Raw genomic sequence first — 12,253 nt, forward strand, 5'->3', positions numbered from 1 at the left:
AGCAAACAACTTTGAGCTTATGCCTCAATTAGTTTCTCTAATGCAACAGAATTGCAAGTTCCATGGACTTCCATTGGAAGATCCTCATCAGTTCTTAGCTGAATTCTTGCAAATCTGTGACACTGTCAAGACTAATGGGGTTGACCCTGAGGTCTACAGACTTATGCTATTCCCTTTTGCTGTAAGGGACAGAGCTAGAATATGGTTGGACTTACAACCTAAAGACAGCCTGAACTCTTGGGAAAAGCTAGTCAATGCCTTCTTGGCAAAGTTCTTTCCACCTCAAAAATTAAGTAAGCTTAGAGTGGAAGTCCAAACCTTCAGACAGAAGGAAGGAGAATCCCTCTATGAAGCTTGGGAAAGATACAAACAATTGATCAGAAAATGTCCTTCTGACATGCTTTCTGAATGGAGCATCATAGGTATTTTCTATGATGGTCTCTCTGAACTGTCCAAGATGTCTTTGGATAGCTCTGCTGGAGGATCTCTTCATCTGAAGAAGATGCCTACAGAAGCTCAAGAACTAATTGAAATGGTTGCAAATAACCAATTCATGTACACTTCTGAAAGAAATCCTGTGAACAATGGGACAAGTGAGAAGAAAGGAGTTCTTGAGATTGATACTCTGAATGCCATATTAGCTCAGAACAAAATATTGACTCAGCAAGTCAATTTGATTTCTCAAAGTCTGTCTGGAATGCAAAATGCACCAAGCAGTACTAAGGATGCTTCATCTGAAGAAGAAGCTTATAATCCTGAGAACCCTTCAATGGAAGAGGTGAATTACATGGGAGAACCCTATGGAAACACCTATAATTCTTCATGGAGAAATCATCCAAATTTCTCATGGAAGAATCAAGAGAGACCCCAACAAGGTTTCAACAACAATAATGGTGGAAGAAACAGGGTTAGCAATGGCAAGCCTTTTCCATCATCTTCTCAACAACAGACAGAGAATTCTAAGCAGAATCACTCTGACTTAGCAACCATGGTCTCTGATCTAATCAAAACCACTCAAAGTTTCATGACTGAAACAAGGTCCTTGGTGCACGAAATTGTGATCATCAATGGCGCCATCAACATGGTACGCTCATTGCAATCTCAACTCTCTATCACAACTCCGCACAACTAACCAGCAAGTGCACTGGGTCGTCCAAGTAATAAACCTTACGCGAGTAAGGGTCGATCCCACGGAGATTGTTGGTATGAAGCAAGCTTTGGTCACCTTGTAAATCTTAGTCAGGCAGACTCAAATGGGTATGGGTGATATATGAATAAAACATAAAGATAAAGATAGAGATACTTATGTATATCATTGGTGAGAGCTTCAGATAAGCGTATGAAGATGCTTGTCCCTTCCGTCTCTCTGCTTTCCTACTGTCTTCATCCAATCCTTCTTACTCCTTTCCATGGCAAGCTTATGCAAGGGTTTCACCGTTGTCAGTGGCTACCTCCCATCCTCTCAGTGGAAATGTTCAACGCACCCTGTCACGGCACGGCTATCCATCTGTCGGTTCTCAATCAGGCCGGAATAGAATCCAGTGATTCTTTTGCGTCTATCACTAACGCCCCGCCCTCAGGAGTTTGAAGCACGTCACAGTCATTCAATCATTGAATCCTACTCAGAATACCACAGACAAGGTTAGACCTTCCGGATTCTCTTGAATGCCGCCATCAGTTCTTGCCTATACCACGAAGACTCTGATCTCACAGAATGGCTGGCTCGTTTGTCAGGCGAGCGCTCGGTTGTCAGGCGATCAACCATGCATCGTGTATCAGGAATCCAAGAGATATTCACCCAATCTAAGGTAGAACGGAGGTGGTTGTCAGTCACACGTTCATAGGTGAGAATGATGATGAGTGTCACGGATCATCACATTCATCAAGTTGAAGAACAAGTGATATCTTGGAACAAGAACAAGCTGAATTGAATAGAAGAACAATAGTAATTGCATTAATACTCGAGGTACAGCAGAGCTCCACACCTTAATCTATGGTGTGTAGAAACTCCACCGTTGAAAATACATAAGAACAAGGTCTAGGCATGGCCGAATGGCCAGCCTCCCAAAGTGATCAAAAGATCTAAGGATCAATAGATTCCAAAGATCAGAAGATTAAAATACAATAGTAAAAGGTCCTATATATAGAGAACTAGTAGCCTAGGGTGTACAGAGATGAGTAAATGACATAAAAATCCACTTCCGGGCCCACTTGGTGTGTGCTTGGGCTGAGCAATGAAGCATTTTCGTGTAGCGACTTTTCTTGGAGTTAAACGCCAGCTTTTATGCCAGTTTGGGCGTTTAACTCCCACTTTGGTGCCAGTTCCGGCGTTTAACGCTGGGAATTCTAAAGTTGACTTTGAACGCCGGTTTGGGCCATCAAATCTTGGGCAAAGTATGGACTATCATATATTTCTGGAAAGCCCAGGATGTCTACTTTCCAACGCCGTAGAGAGCGCGCCAATTGGGCTTCTGTAGCTCCAGAAAATCCACTTCGAGTGCAGGGAGGTCAGAATCCAACAGCATCTGCAGTCCTTTTCAGTCTCTGAATCAGATTTTTGCTCAGGTCCCTCAATTTCAGCCAGAAAATACCTGAAATCACAGAAAAACACACAAACTCATAGTAAAGTCCAAAAAAGTGAATTTTAACTAAAAACTAATAAAAATATACTAAAAACTCAACTAAATATACTAAAAACATACTAAAAACAATGCCAAAAAGCGTACAAATTTTCCGCTCATCACAACACCAAACTTAAATTGTTGCTTGTCCTCAAGCAACTGAAAATCAAATAAGATAGAAAGAAGAGAATATGCAATGAACTCCAAAAACATCTATGAAGATCAGTATTAATTAGATGAGCGGGGCTTTTAGCTTTTTGCCTCTGAATAGTTTTGGCATCTCACTCTATCCTTTGAAATTCAGAATGATTGGCTTCTTTAGGAACTCAGAATCCAGATAGTGTTATTGATTTTCCTAGTTAAGTATGATGATTCTTGAACACAGCTACTTTATGAGTCTTGGCCGTGGCCCAAAGCACTCTGTCTTCCAGTATTACCACCGGATACATACATGCCACAGACACATAACTGGGTGAACCTCTTCAGATTGTGACTCAGCTTTGCTAGAGTCCCCAATTAGAGGTGTCCAGGGTTCTTAAGCACACTCTTTTTGCCTTGGATCACAACTTTATTTCTTTCTTTTTTCTTTCTTTTTCTCTATTTTTTCGTTTTTCTCCTTCTTTTTTTTTTTTTTGCATAAACTCCTTTTTTTTTTGTATTCTCTATTTTTTTTTGCTTCAAGAATCATTTTTATGATTTTTCAGATCCTCAGTAACATGTCTCCTTTTTCATCATTCTTTTAAGAGCCAACATTCATGAACCACAAATTCAAAAGACATATGCACTGTTTAAGCATACATTCAGAAAACAAAAGTGTTGCCACCACATCAAAATAATTAATCTGTTATAAAATTCAAAATTCATGCAATTCTTCTCTTTTTCAATTAAGAACATTGTTTATTTAAGAAAGGTGATGGATTCATAGGACATTCATAACTTTAAGGCATAGACACTAAGATACTAATGATCACAAGACACAAACATGGACAAACATAAGCATGAAAATTCGAAAAACAAGAAAATAAAGAACAAGGAGATTAAAGAACGGGTCCACCTCAATGAAGGCGGCTTGTTCTTCCTCTTGAAGGTCTTATGGAGTGCTTGAGCTCCTCAATGTCTCTTCCTTGTCTTTGTTGCTCCTCTCTCATGATTCTTTGATCTTCTCTAATTTCATGGAGGAGGATGGAATGTTCTTGGTGCTCCACCCTTAGTTGTCCCATGTTGGAACTTAATTCTCCTAGGGAGGTGTTCAGTTGCTCCCAATAGTCTTGTGGAGGAAAGTACATCCTTTGAGGCATCTCAGGGATTTCATGATGAGATGGGTCTCTTGTTTGCTCCATCCTTTTCTTAGTGATGGGCTTGTCCTCATCAATGAGGATGTCTCCTTCTGTGTCAACTCCTACTGAATAACAGAGGTGACAAATGAGATGAGGAAAGGCTAACCTTGCCAAGGTGGAGGACTTGTCCGCCACCTTATAGAGTTCTTGGGCTATAACCTCATGAACTTCCACTTCTTCTCCAATCATGATGCTATGGATCATGATGGCATGGTCTAGAGTAACTTCGGACCGGTTGCTAGTGGGAATGATTGAGCGTTGGATAAACTCCAACCATCGGGCTTGAGGTCATGCCTTCTCAATTGAACCGGCTTCCCTCTTGAATCTCTCTTCCATTGGGCGCCCTCTTCACAAATGTCAGTGAGGACTTGGTCTAACCTTTGATCAAAGTTGACCATTCTTGTGTAAGGATGTTCATCTCCTTGCATCATGGGCAAGTTGAATGCTAACTGATGAGCGGATAATTTGTACGCTTTTTGGCATTGTTTTTAGTATGTTTTTGGTAGTTTTAGTTGAGTTCTTAGTATATTTTTATTAGTTTTTAGTTAAAATTCACTTTTCTGGACTTTACTATGAGTTTGTGTGTTTTTCTGTGATTTCAGGTATTTTCTAGCTGAAATTGAGGGACCTGAGCAAAAATCTGATTCAGAGACTGAAAAGGACTGCAGATGCTGTTGGATTCTGACCTCCCTGCACTCGAAGTGGATTTTCTGGAGCTACAGAAGCCCAATTGGCGCGCTCCCAACGGCGTTGGAAAGTAGACATCCTGGGCTTTCCAGCAATATATGATAGTCCATACTTTGCAAAAGATTTGATGGCCCAAACCGGCGTTCAAAGTCACCCTCAGAAATTCCAGCGTTAAACGCCGGAACTGGCACCAAAATGGGAGTTAAACGCCCAAACTGGCACAAAAGCTGGCGTTTAACTCCAAGGAGAGTCTCTACACGAAAATGCTTCATTGCTCAGCCCAAGCACACACCAAGTGGGCCCGAAAGTGGATTTTTATGTCATTTACTCATCTTTGTACACCTTAGGCTACTAGTTTTCTATAAGTAGGACCTTTTACTATTGTATTAGACATCTTCTGATCTTTGGAACCTTTTTCTTTAGATCTTTTGATCACTTTGGGAGGCTGGCCATTCGGCCATGCCTAGACCTTGTTCTTATGTATTTTCAACGGTGGAGTTTCTACACACCATAGATTAAGGTGTGGAGCTCTGCTGTACCTCGAGTATTAATGCAATTACTATTGTTCTTCTATTCAATTCCGCTTGTTCTTTATCCAAGATATCACTTGTTCTTCAACTTGATGAATGTGATAATCTGTGACACTCATCATCATTCTCAGTTATGAACAAAGTGACTGACAACCACTTCTGTTCTACAAGCAAACAAGGCTCTAGTGTTTATCTCTTGGATTCCTGATACACGATGCATGGTTGATCGCCTGACAATCGAGTGCTCGCCTGACAAACGAACCAGCCATTCCGTGAGATCAGAGTCTTCGTGGTATAGGCAAGAACTGATGGCGGCATTCAAGAGAATCCGGAAGGTCTAACCTTGTCTGTGGTATTCTGAGTAGGATTCAATGATTGAATGACTGTGACGTGCTTCAAACTCCTAGCAGGCGGGGCGTTAGTGACAGACGCAAAAGAATCACTGGATTCTATTCTGGCCTGACCGAGAACCGACAGATGGATAGCCGTGCCATGACAGGGTGCGTTGAACATTTCCACTGAGAGGATGGGAGGTAGCCACTGACAACGGTGAAACCCTTGCATAAGCTTGCCATAGAAAGGAGTAAGAAGGATTGGATGAAGGCAGTAGGAAAGCAGAGAGACGGAAGGGAAGGCATCTTCATACGCTTATCTGAAGCTCTCACCAATGATATACATAAGTATCTCTATCTTTATCTCTATGTTTTATTCATCATCTATACCCATTTGAGTCTGCCTGACTAAGATTTACAAGGTGACCATAGCTTGCTTCATACCAACAATCTCCGTGGGATCGACCCTTACTCGCGTAAGGTTTATTACTTGGACGACCCAGTGCACTTGCTGTTTAGTTGTGCGAAGTTGTGTTTATGCCATGGTATTGAGCACCAAGTCTTTGGAGCCATTACTAGGGATTATTTGAGTTGTAGTGATCACAATTTCGTGCACCAAGTTTTTGGCGCCGTTGCCGGGGAATTAAATGTCCTAACTATAGTTTCGCATTTGTTCCCTGCAATAACAGTGCCAAGTTTTGATCCGGCAACAACACCAAGTTTTTGGCGCCGTTGCCGGGGATTGTTTTGTGTATGGACAACTGACGGTTCATCTTGTTGCTTAGATTAGGTATTTTTTTTTCAGAGTTCTTTAAGGATGAATTCTAGAGTTTCATGATGATCTGTTGAAATCTGGCTGGCTGTGAAGCCATGTCTAATCTTATTGGACCGAGTTTTCAACTTATCATCACAAGAGCTTGTTGATTTCTATCAAACTTGCTATTGGAGCAATGATCTGCTGAGGCTTGGCTGGCCATTGGCCATGTCTAGTGTTTTGGACCGAAGCTTTCTTTGAAAGCTTGGCTGGCTGTGAAGCCATGTCTAATTCCTGGACCGGAGTCTTAGACTAACATTGCAATGATTTCTGGAATTCAAATTAAGAATTCTGAAACCTTCATTTTCTATTTTCATTTAATTTTCGAAAAATCCAAAAAAATTTCAAAATCATAAAAAAAACCAAAAATATTTTATGTTTCTTGTTTGAGTCTAGTGTCTAATTTTAAGTTTGGTGTCTTGCATGCATTGTTTATTTGATCTTGGTTCTATTTTCAAGTCAATAGTGCAGGGAACTGAAGATTCAGAACATGCAACAGAGGAATTACACAGAAAAAGCTGGGCGTTCAAAACGCCCAGTGAAAAAGGACAGACTGGCGTTTAAACGCCAGCCAGGGTACCTGGTTGGGCGTTTAACGCCCAAAAAGGTAGCATTTTGGGCGTTAAACGCCAGAATGGATACCATTCTGGGCGTTTAACGCCAGGATGGCACAAGGGGGAGGATTTTGTTTTCAAATCAAATTTTTTTTCAAGTTTTCAAAGTTTTTCAAAATCAAATCTTTTTCAAATCAAATATTTTCAATCAAATGTTTTCAAAATCAATTTCTTTCCTTTTTCAAAGATACTTACTAACAATTAATGATTTGATTGAACATCTCAAGTTTGTTGCCTTTTCTGTTGAGAGAGGTTTAATGTTTGAATCATATATTTTCTTGTTAGGCAAGTCATTATAATTTTTAAAATCAAATCTTTTTAAAATTGTTTTTCAAATCATATCTTCTCAATCACATCTTTTTAAAACCATAACTTTTCAATCATATCTTTTTAATCATATCTTTTTCAAAATAGTTTTTAATCAAATCTTTTTAATTTCTAATTTCAAATTCTTTTTCAAAAATCACTTGATTTCTCTCCCACTTCTAGTTTTCGAAAATCAATTAAAGTTTTTCAAAATGTTTTTAAAATCTTTTTAATTAATTTTTGAAAATTTTCTTCCCCCCTTCTCACATCCTTCTATTTATGGAGTATCACTCCTTCTCAATGCACAATTCGAACTCTATCTAATTAAGTTCGAATTCTTCTACCTCTTTCTTCTATTTTTCTTTTCCTCTGACACCTCAAGGAATCTCTATACTGTGACATAGAGGATTCCACATTTTCTTGTTCTCTTCTCTTTCATATGAGCAGGAGCAAAGACAAAGGCATTCTTGTTGAAGCTGACCCTGAACCTGAAAGGACCTTGAAGCGAAAGCTAAGAGAAGCTAAGGCACAACTCTCTGTAGAGGACCTAACAGAAATCTTCAAAGAAGAAGGACCCATGGCAGCCGAAAACAACAACAATGCAAGGAAGGTGCTGGGTGACTTTACTGCACCTACTCCCGATTTCTATGGGAGAAGCATCTCTATCCCTGCCATTGGAGCAAACAACTTTGAGCTTAAGCCCCAATTAGTTTCTCTAATGCAACAGAATTGCAAGTTCCATGGACTTCCATTGGAAGATCCTCATCAGTTCTTAGCTGAATTCTTGCAAATCTGTGACACTGTCAAGACTAATGGGGTTGACCCTGAGGTCTACAGACTTATGCTATTCCCTTTTGCTGTAAGAGACAAAGCTAGGATATGGTTGGACTCACAACCTAAAGAAAGCCTGGACTCATGGGAAAAGCTAGTCAATGCCTTCTTGGCAAGTTCTTTCCACCTCAAAAATTGAGTAAGCTTAGAGTGGAAGTCCAAACCTTCAGACAGAAGGATGGAGAATCCCTCTATGAAGCTTGGGAAAGATACAAACAATTGATCAGAAAGTGTCCATCTGATATGCTTTCTGAATGGAGCATCATAGGTATTTTCTATGATGGTCTCTCTGAACTATCCAAGATGTCTTTGGATAGCTCTGCTGGAGGATTTCTTCATCTGAAGAAGACGCCTACAGAAGCTCAAGAGCTAATTGAAATGGTTGCAAATAACCAATTCATGTATACTTCTGAAAGGAATCCTGTGAATAATGGGACAAGTCAGAAGAAAGGAGTTCTTGAGATTGACACTCTGAATGCCATATTGGCTCAGAATAAGATATTGACTCAACAAGTCAATTTGATTTCTCAAAGTCTGCCTGGAATGCAAAATGCACCAAGCAGTACTAAGGATGCTTCATCTGAAGAAGAAGCTTATGATCCTGAGAACCCTTCAATGGAAGAGGTGAATTACCTAGGAGAACCCTATGGAAACACCTATAATTCTTCATGGAGAAATCACCCAAATTTCTCATGGAAGAATCAAGAGAGACCTCAACAAGGTTTCAACAACAATAATGGTGGAAGAAACAGGTTTAGCAATAGCAAGCCTTTTCCATCATCTTCTCAGCAACAGACAGAGAATTCTAAGCAGAACCCCTCTGACTTAGCAACCATTGTCTCTGATCTAATCAAAACCACTCAAAGTTTCATGACTGAAACAAGGTCCTCCATTAGGAATTTAGAGGCACAAGTGGGACAGCTGAGCAAGAAAATTACTGAACTCCCTCCTAGTACTCTTCCAAGCAATACAGAAGAAAATCCAAAAGGAGAGTGCAAGGCCATCAACATGGCCGAATTTGGAGAGGAAGTAGAGGAAGTGAACGCCACTGAGGAAGACCTCAATGGGCGTGCACTGACCTCCACTGAGTTCCTTAATGAGGAACCATGGGAATCTGAGGCTCAAAATGAGACCATAGAGATTCCATTAGACTTACTTCTGCCTTTCATGAGCTCTGATGAGTATTCTTCCTCTGAAGAGGATGAGTATGTCACTGAAGAGCAAGTTGCTAAATATCTTGGAGCAATCATGAAGCTAAATGACAAGTTATTTGGAAATGAGACTTGGGGGGATGAAACCCCTTTGCTCACCAAGGAACTGGATGACTTGTCTAGGCAGAAATTACCTCAAAAGAGACAAGATCCTGGGAAGTTTTCCATACCTTGTACCATAGGCACCATGACCTTCAAGAAGGCTCTGTGTGGCTTAGGGTCAAGTGTAAACCTCATGCCTCTCTCTGTAATGGAGAAGCTAGGGATCTTTGAGGTACAAGCTGCAAGAATCTCACTTGAGATGGCAGACAATTCAAAGAAACAAGCTTATGGACTTGTAGAGGATGTTCTGGTAAAGGTTGAAGACCATTACATCCCTACTGAATTCATAGTCCTAGAGACTGGGAAATGCAGGGATGAATCTATCATCCTTGGCAGACCCTTCCTAGCCACAGCAAAGGCTGTGATTGATGTTGATGGAGGTGAACTGATCGTTCAAGTGAATGAAGAATCCTTTGTGTTTAAGGCTCAAGGATATCCCTCTGTCACCATGGAGAGGAAGCATGAAGAGCTTCTCTCAAATCAGAGTCAAATAGAGCCCCCACAGTCAAACTCTAAGTTTGGTGTTGGGAGGCCACAACCAAACTCTAAGTTTGGTGTTGAACCCCCACATTCAAACTCTAAGTTTGGTGTTGGGAGGTTCCAACATTGCTCTGAGTATCTGTGAGCTCCATGAGAGCCCTCTGTCAAGCTACTGACATTAAAGAGCGCTTGTTGGGAGGCAACCCAATGTTATATTTTATCTATTTTCTTTTGTTATTTTGTTTTTTGTAGGTTGATGATCATGAGAAGTCACAAAATCAATTGAAAAAGCAAAAACAGAATGAAAAAACAGGAAGAAAAATAGCACACCCTGGAGGAAGATGTTGCTGGCGTTTAAACACCAGTGAGGCTAGCAGTTGGGCGTTTAACGCCCAGTCTGGCACCATTCTGGGCGTTTAACGCCAGAAAGGGGCACCAGACTGGCGTTAAACGCCAGAAAAGGACAAGAACCTGGCGTTAAACGCCAGAAATGGGCACCAGCCCGGCGTTTTACGCCAGAATTGGCTCAAAACGTGATTTTGAATGCCATTTGGTGCAGGGATGACTTTTCCTTGACACCACAGGATCTGTGGACCCCACAGGATCCCTACCAACCCCACCACTCTCTCTCTCTTCTTCACCCTTTCACCAATCACCTCAATACCTCTCCCCCAAAAACCCTGCACCTATCAAATCCCATCTTTCTTTTCACCACTCACATCCATCCTTCATAAAACCCCACCTACCTCACCATTCAAATTCAAACCACTTTCCCTCCCAAACCCACCCATACATAACCGAACCATGAGCACCCCTCTCCTATATAAACCCTTCTTCACCCCTTCATTTTCACACAACCTAAACACCACTTCTCCCCCTCTTTGGCCGAACACAAAGCCACTCCCTTCTTCCTCATTTCTTCTTCTTCTACTCTCTTCTTTCTTCTTTTGCTCGAGGACGAGCAAACCTTTTAAGTTTGGTGTGGTAAAAGCATTGCTTTTTGTTTTTCCATAACCATTTATGGCATCTAAGGCCGGAGAAACCTCTAGAAAGAGGAAAGGGAAGGCAAAAGCTTCCACCTCCGAGTCATGGGAGATGGAGAGATTCATCTCAAGGGTGCATCAAGACCACTTCTATGAAGTTGTGGCCTTGAAGAAGGTGATCCCCGAGGTCCCTTTTTCACTCAAAAAGAGTGAATATCCAGATCCGACATGAGATCCGAAAAAGAGGTTGGGAAGTTCTTACCAACCCCATTCAACAAGTCGGAATCTGATGGTTCAAGAGTTCTATGCCAATGCATGGATCACCAAGAACCATGATCAAAGTGTGAACCCGGATCCAAAGAATTGGCTTACAATGGTTCGGGGAAATACTTGGATTTTAGTCCGAAAATGTAAGGTTGGCATTCAACTTGCCTATGATGCAAGGAGATGAACATCCTTACACAAGAAGGGTCAACTTTGATCAAAGGTTGGACCAAGTCCTCACTGACATTTGTGAAGAGGGCGCCCCAATGGAGAGATTCAAGAGGGAAGCCGGTTCAATTGAGAAGGCATGACCTCAAGCCCGTGGCTAGAGGATGGTTGGAGTTTATCCAATGCTCAATCATTCCCACTAGCAACCGGTCCGAAGTTACTCTAGACCGGGCCATCATGATTCATAGCATCATGATTGGAGAAGAAGTGGAAGTTCATGAGGTTATAGCCCAAGAACTCTATAGGGTGGCGGACAAGTCCTCTACCTTAGCAAGGTTAGCCTTTCCTCACCTCATTTGTCACCTCTGTTATTCAGTGGGAGTTGACATAGAGGGAGACATCCCCATTGATGAGGACAAGCCCATCACTAGGAAAAGGATGGAGCAAACAAGAGACCCCTCTCATCATGAGATCCCTGAGATACCTCAAGGGATGCACTTTCCTCCACAAGACTATTGGGAGCAACTAAACACCTCCCTAGGAGAATTGAGTTCCAACATGGGACAACTAAGGGTGGAGCACCAAGAACATTCCATCCTCCTCCATGAAATTAGAGAAGATCAAAGAATCATGAGAGAGGAGCAACAAAGACAAGGAAGAGACATTGAGGAGCTCAAGCACTCCATAAGACCTTCAAGAGGAAGAACAAGCCGCCATCACTAAGGTGGACCCGTTCTCTAATCTCCTTGTTCTTTATTTTTCTGTTTTTCGAAAATTGTGCTTTATGTTTGTCCATGTTTGTGTCTTGTGATCATTAGTATCTTAGTATCTATGCCTTAAAGTTATGAATGTCCTATGAATCCATCACCTTTCTTAAATAAACATTGTTCTTAATTGAAAAAGAAAAGAATTGCATGAATTTTGAATTTTATAACAGTTTAATTATTTTGATGTGGTGGCAACACTTTTGTTT

The 12,253-nt window shown here is 41.2% G+C and overlaps 2 non-coding genes across 2 annotated transcripts; both read right to left on the minus strand.

Annotated features, from left to right (window-relative positions):
- Positions 1–295: 295 nt before the first annotated feature.
- Positions 296–403, minus strand: LOC130977734 (small nucleolar RNA R71). The gene has a single exon (XR_009085413.1). It is a non-coding gene; the product is annotated as a small nucleolar RNA R71 (small nucleolar RNA).
- A 7,810-nt stretch (positions 404–8,213) lies between these two features.
- Positions 8,214–8,321, minus strand: LOC130977232 (small nucleolar RNA R71). Its single transcript, XR_009084933.1, has one exon. It is a non-coding gene; the product is annotated as a small nucleolar RNA R71 (small nucleolar RNA).
- Between the last annotated feature and the right edge of the window lie 3,932 nt (positions 8,322–12,253).

The sequence above is a fragment of the Arachis stenosperma genome, chromosome 4, assembly GCF_014773155.1.
Source record: "Arachis stenosperma cultivar V10309 chromosome 4, arast.V10309.gnm1.PFL2, whole genome shotgun sequence".
NCBI classification, from domain to species: Eukaryota; Viridiplantae; Streptophyta; class Magnoliopsida; order Fabales; family Fabaceae; genus Arachis; species Arachis stenosperma.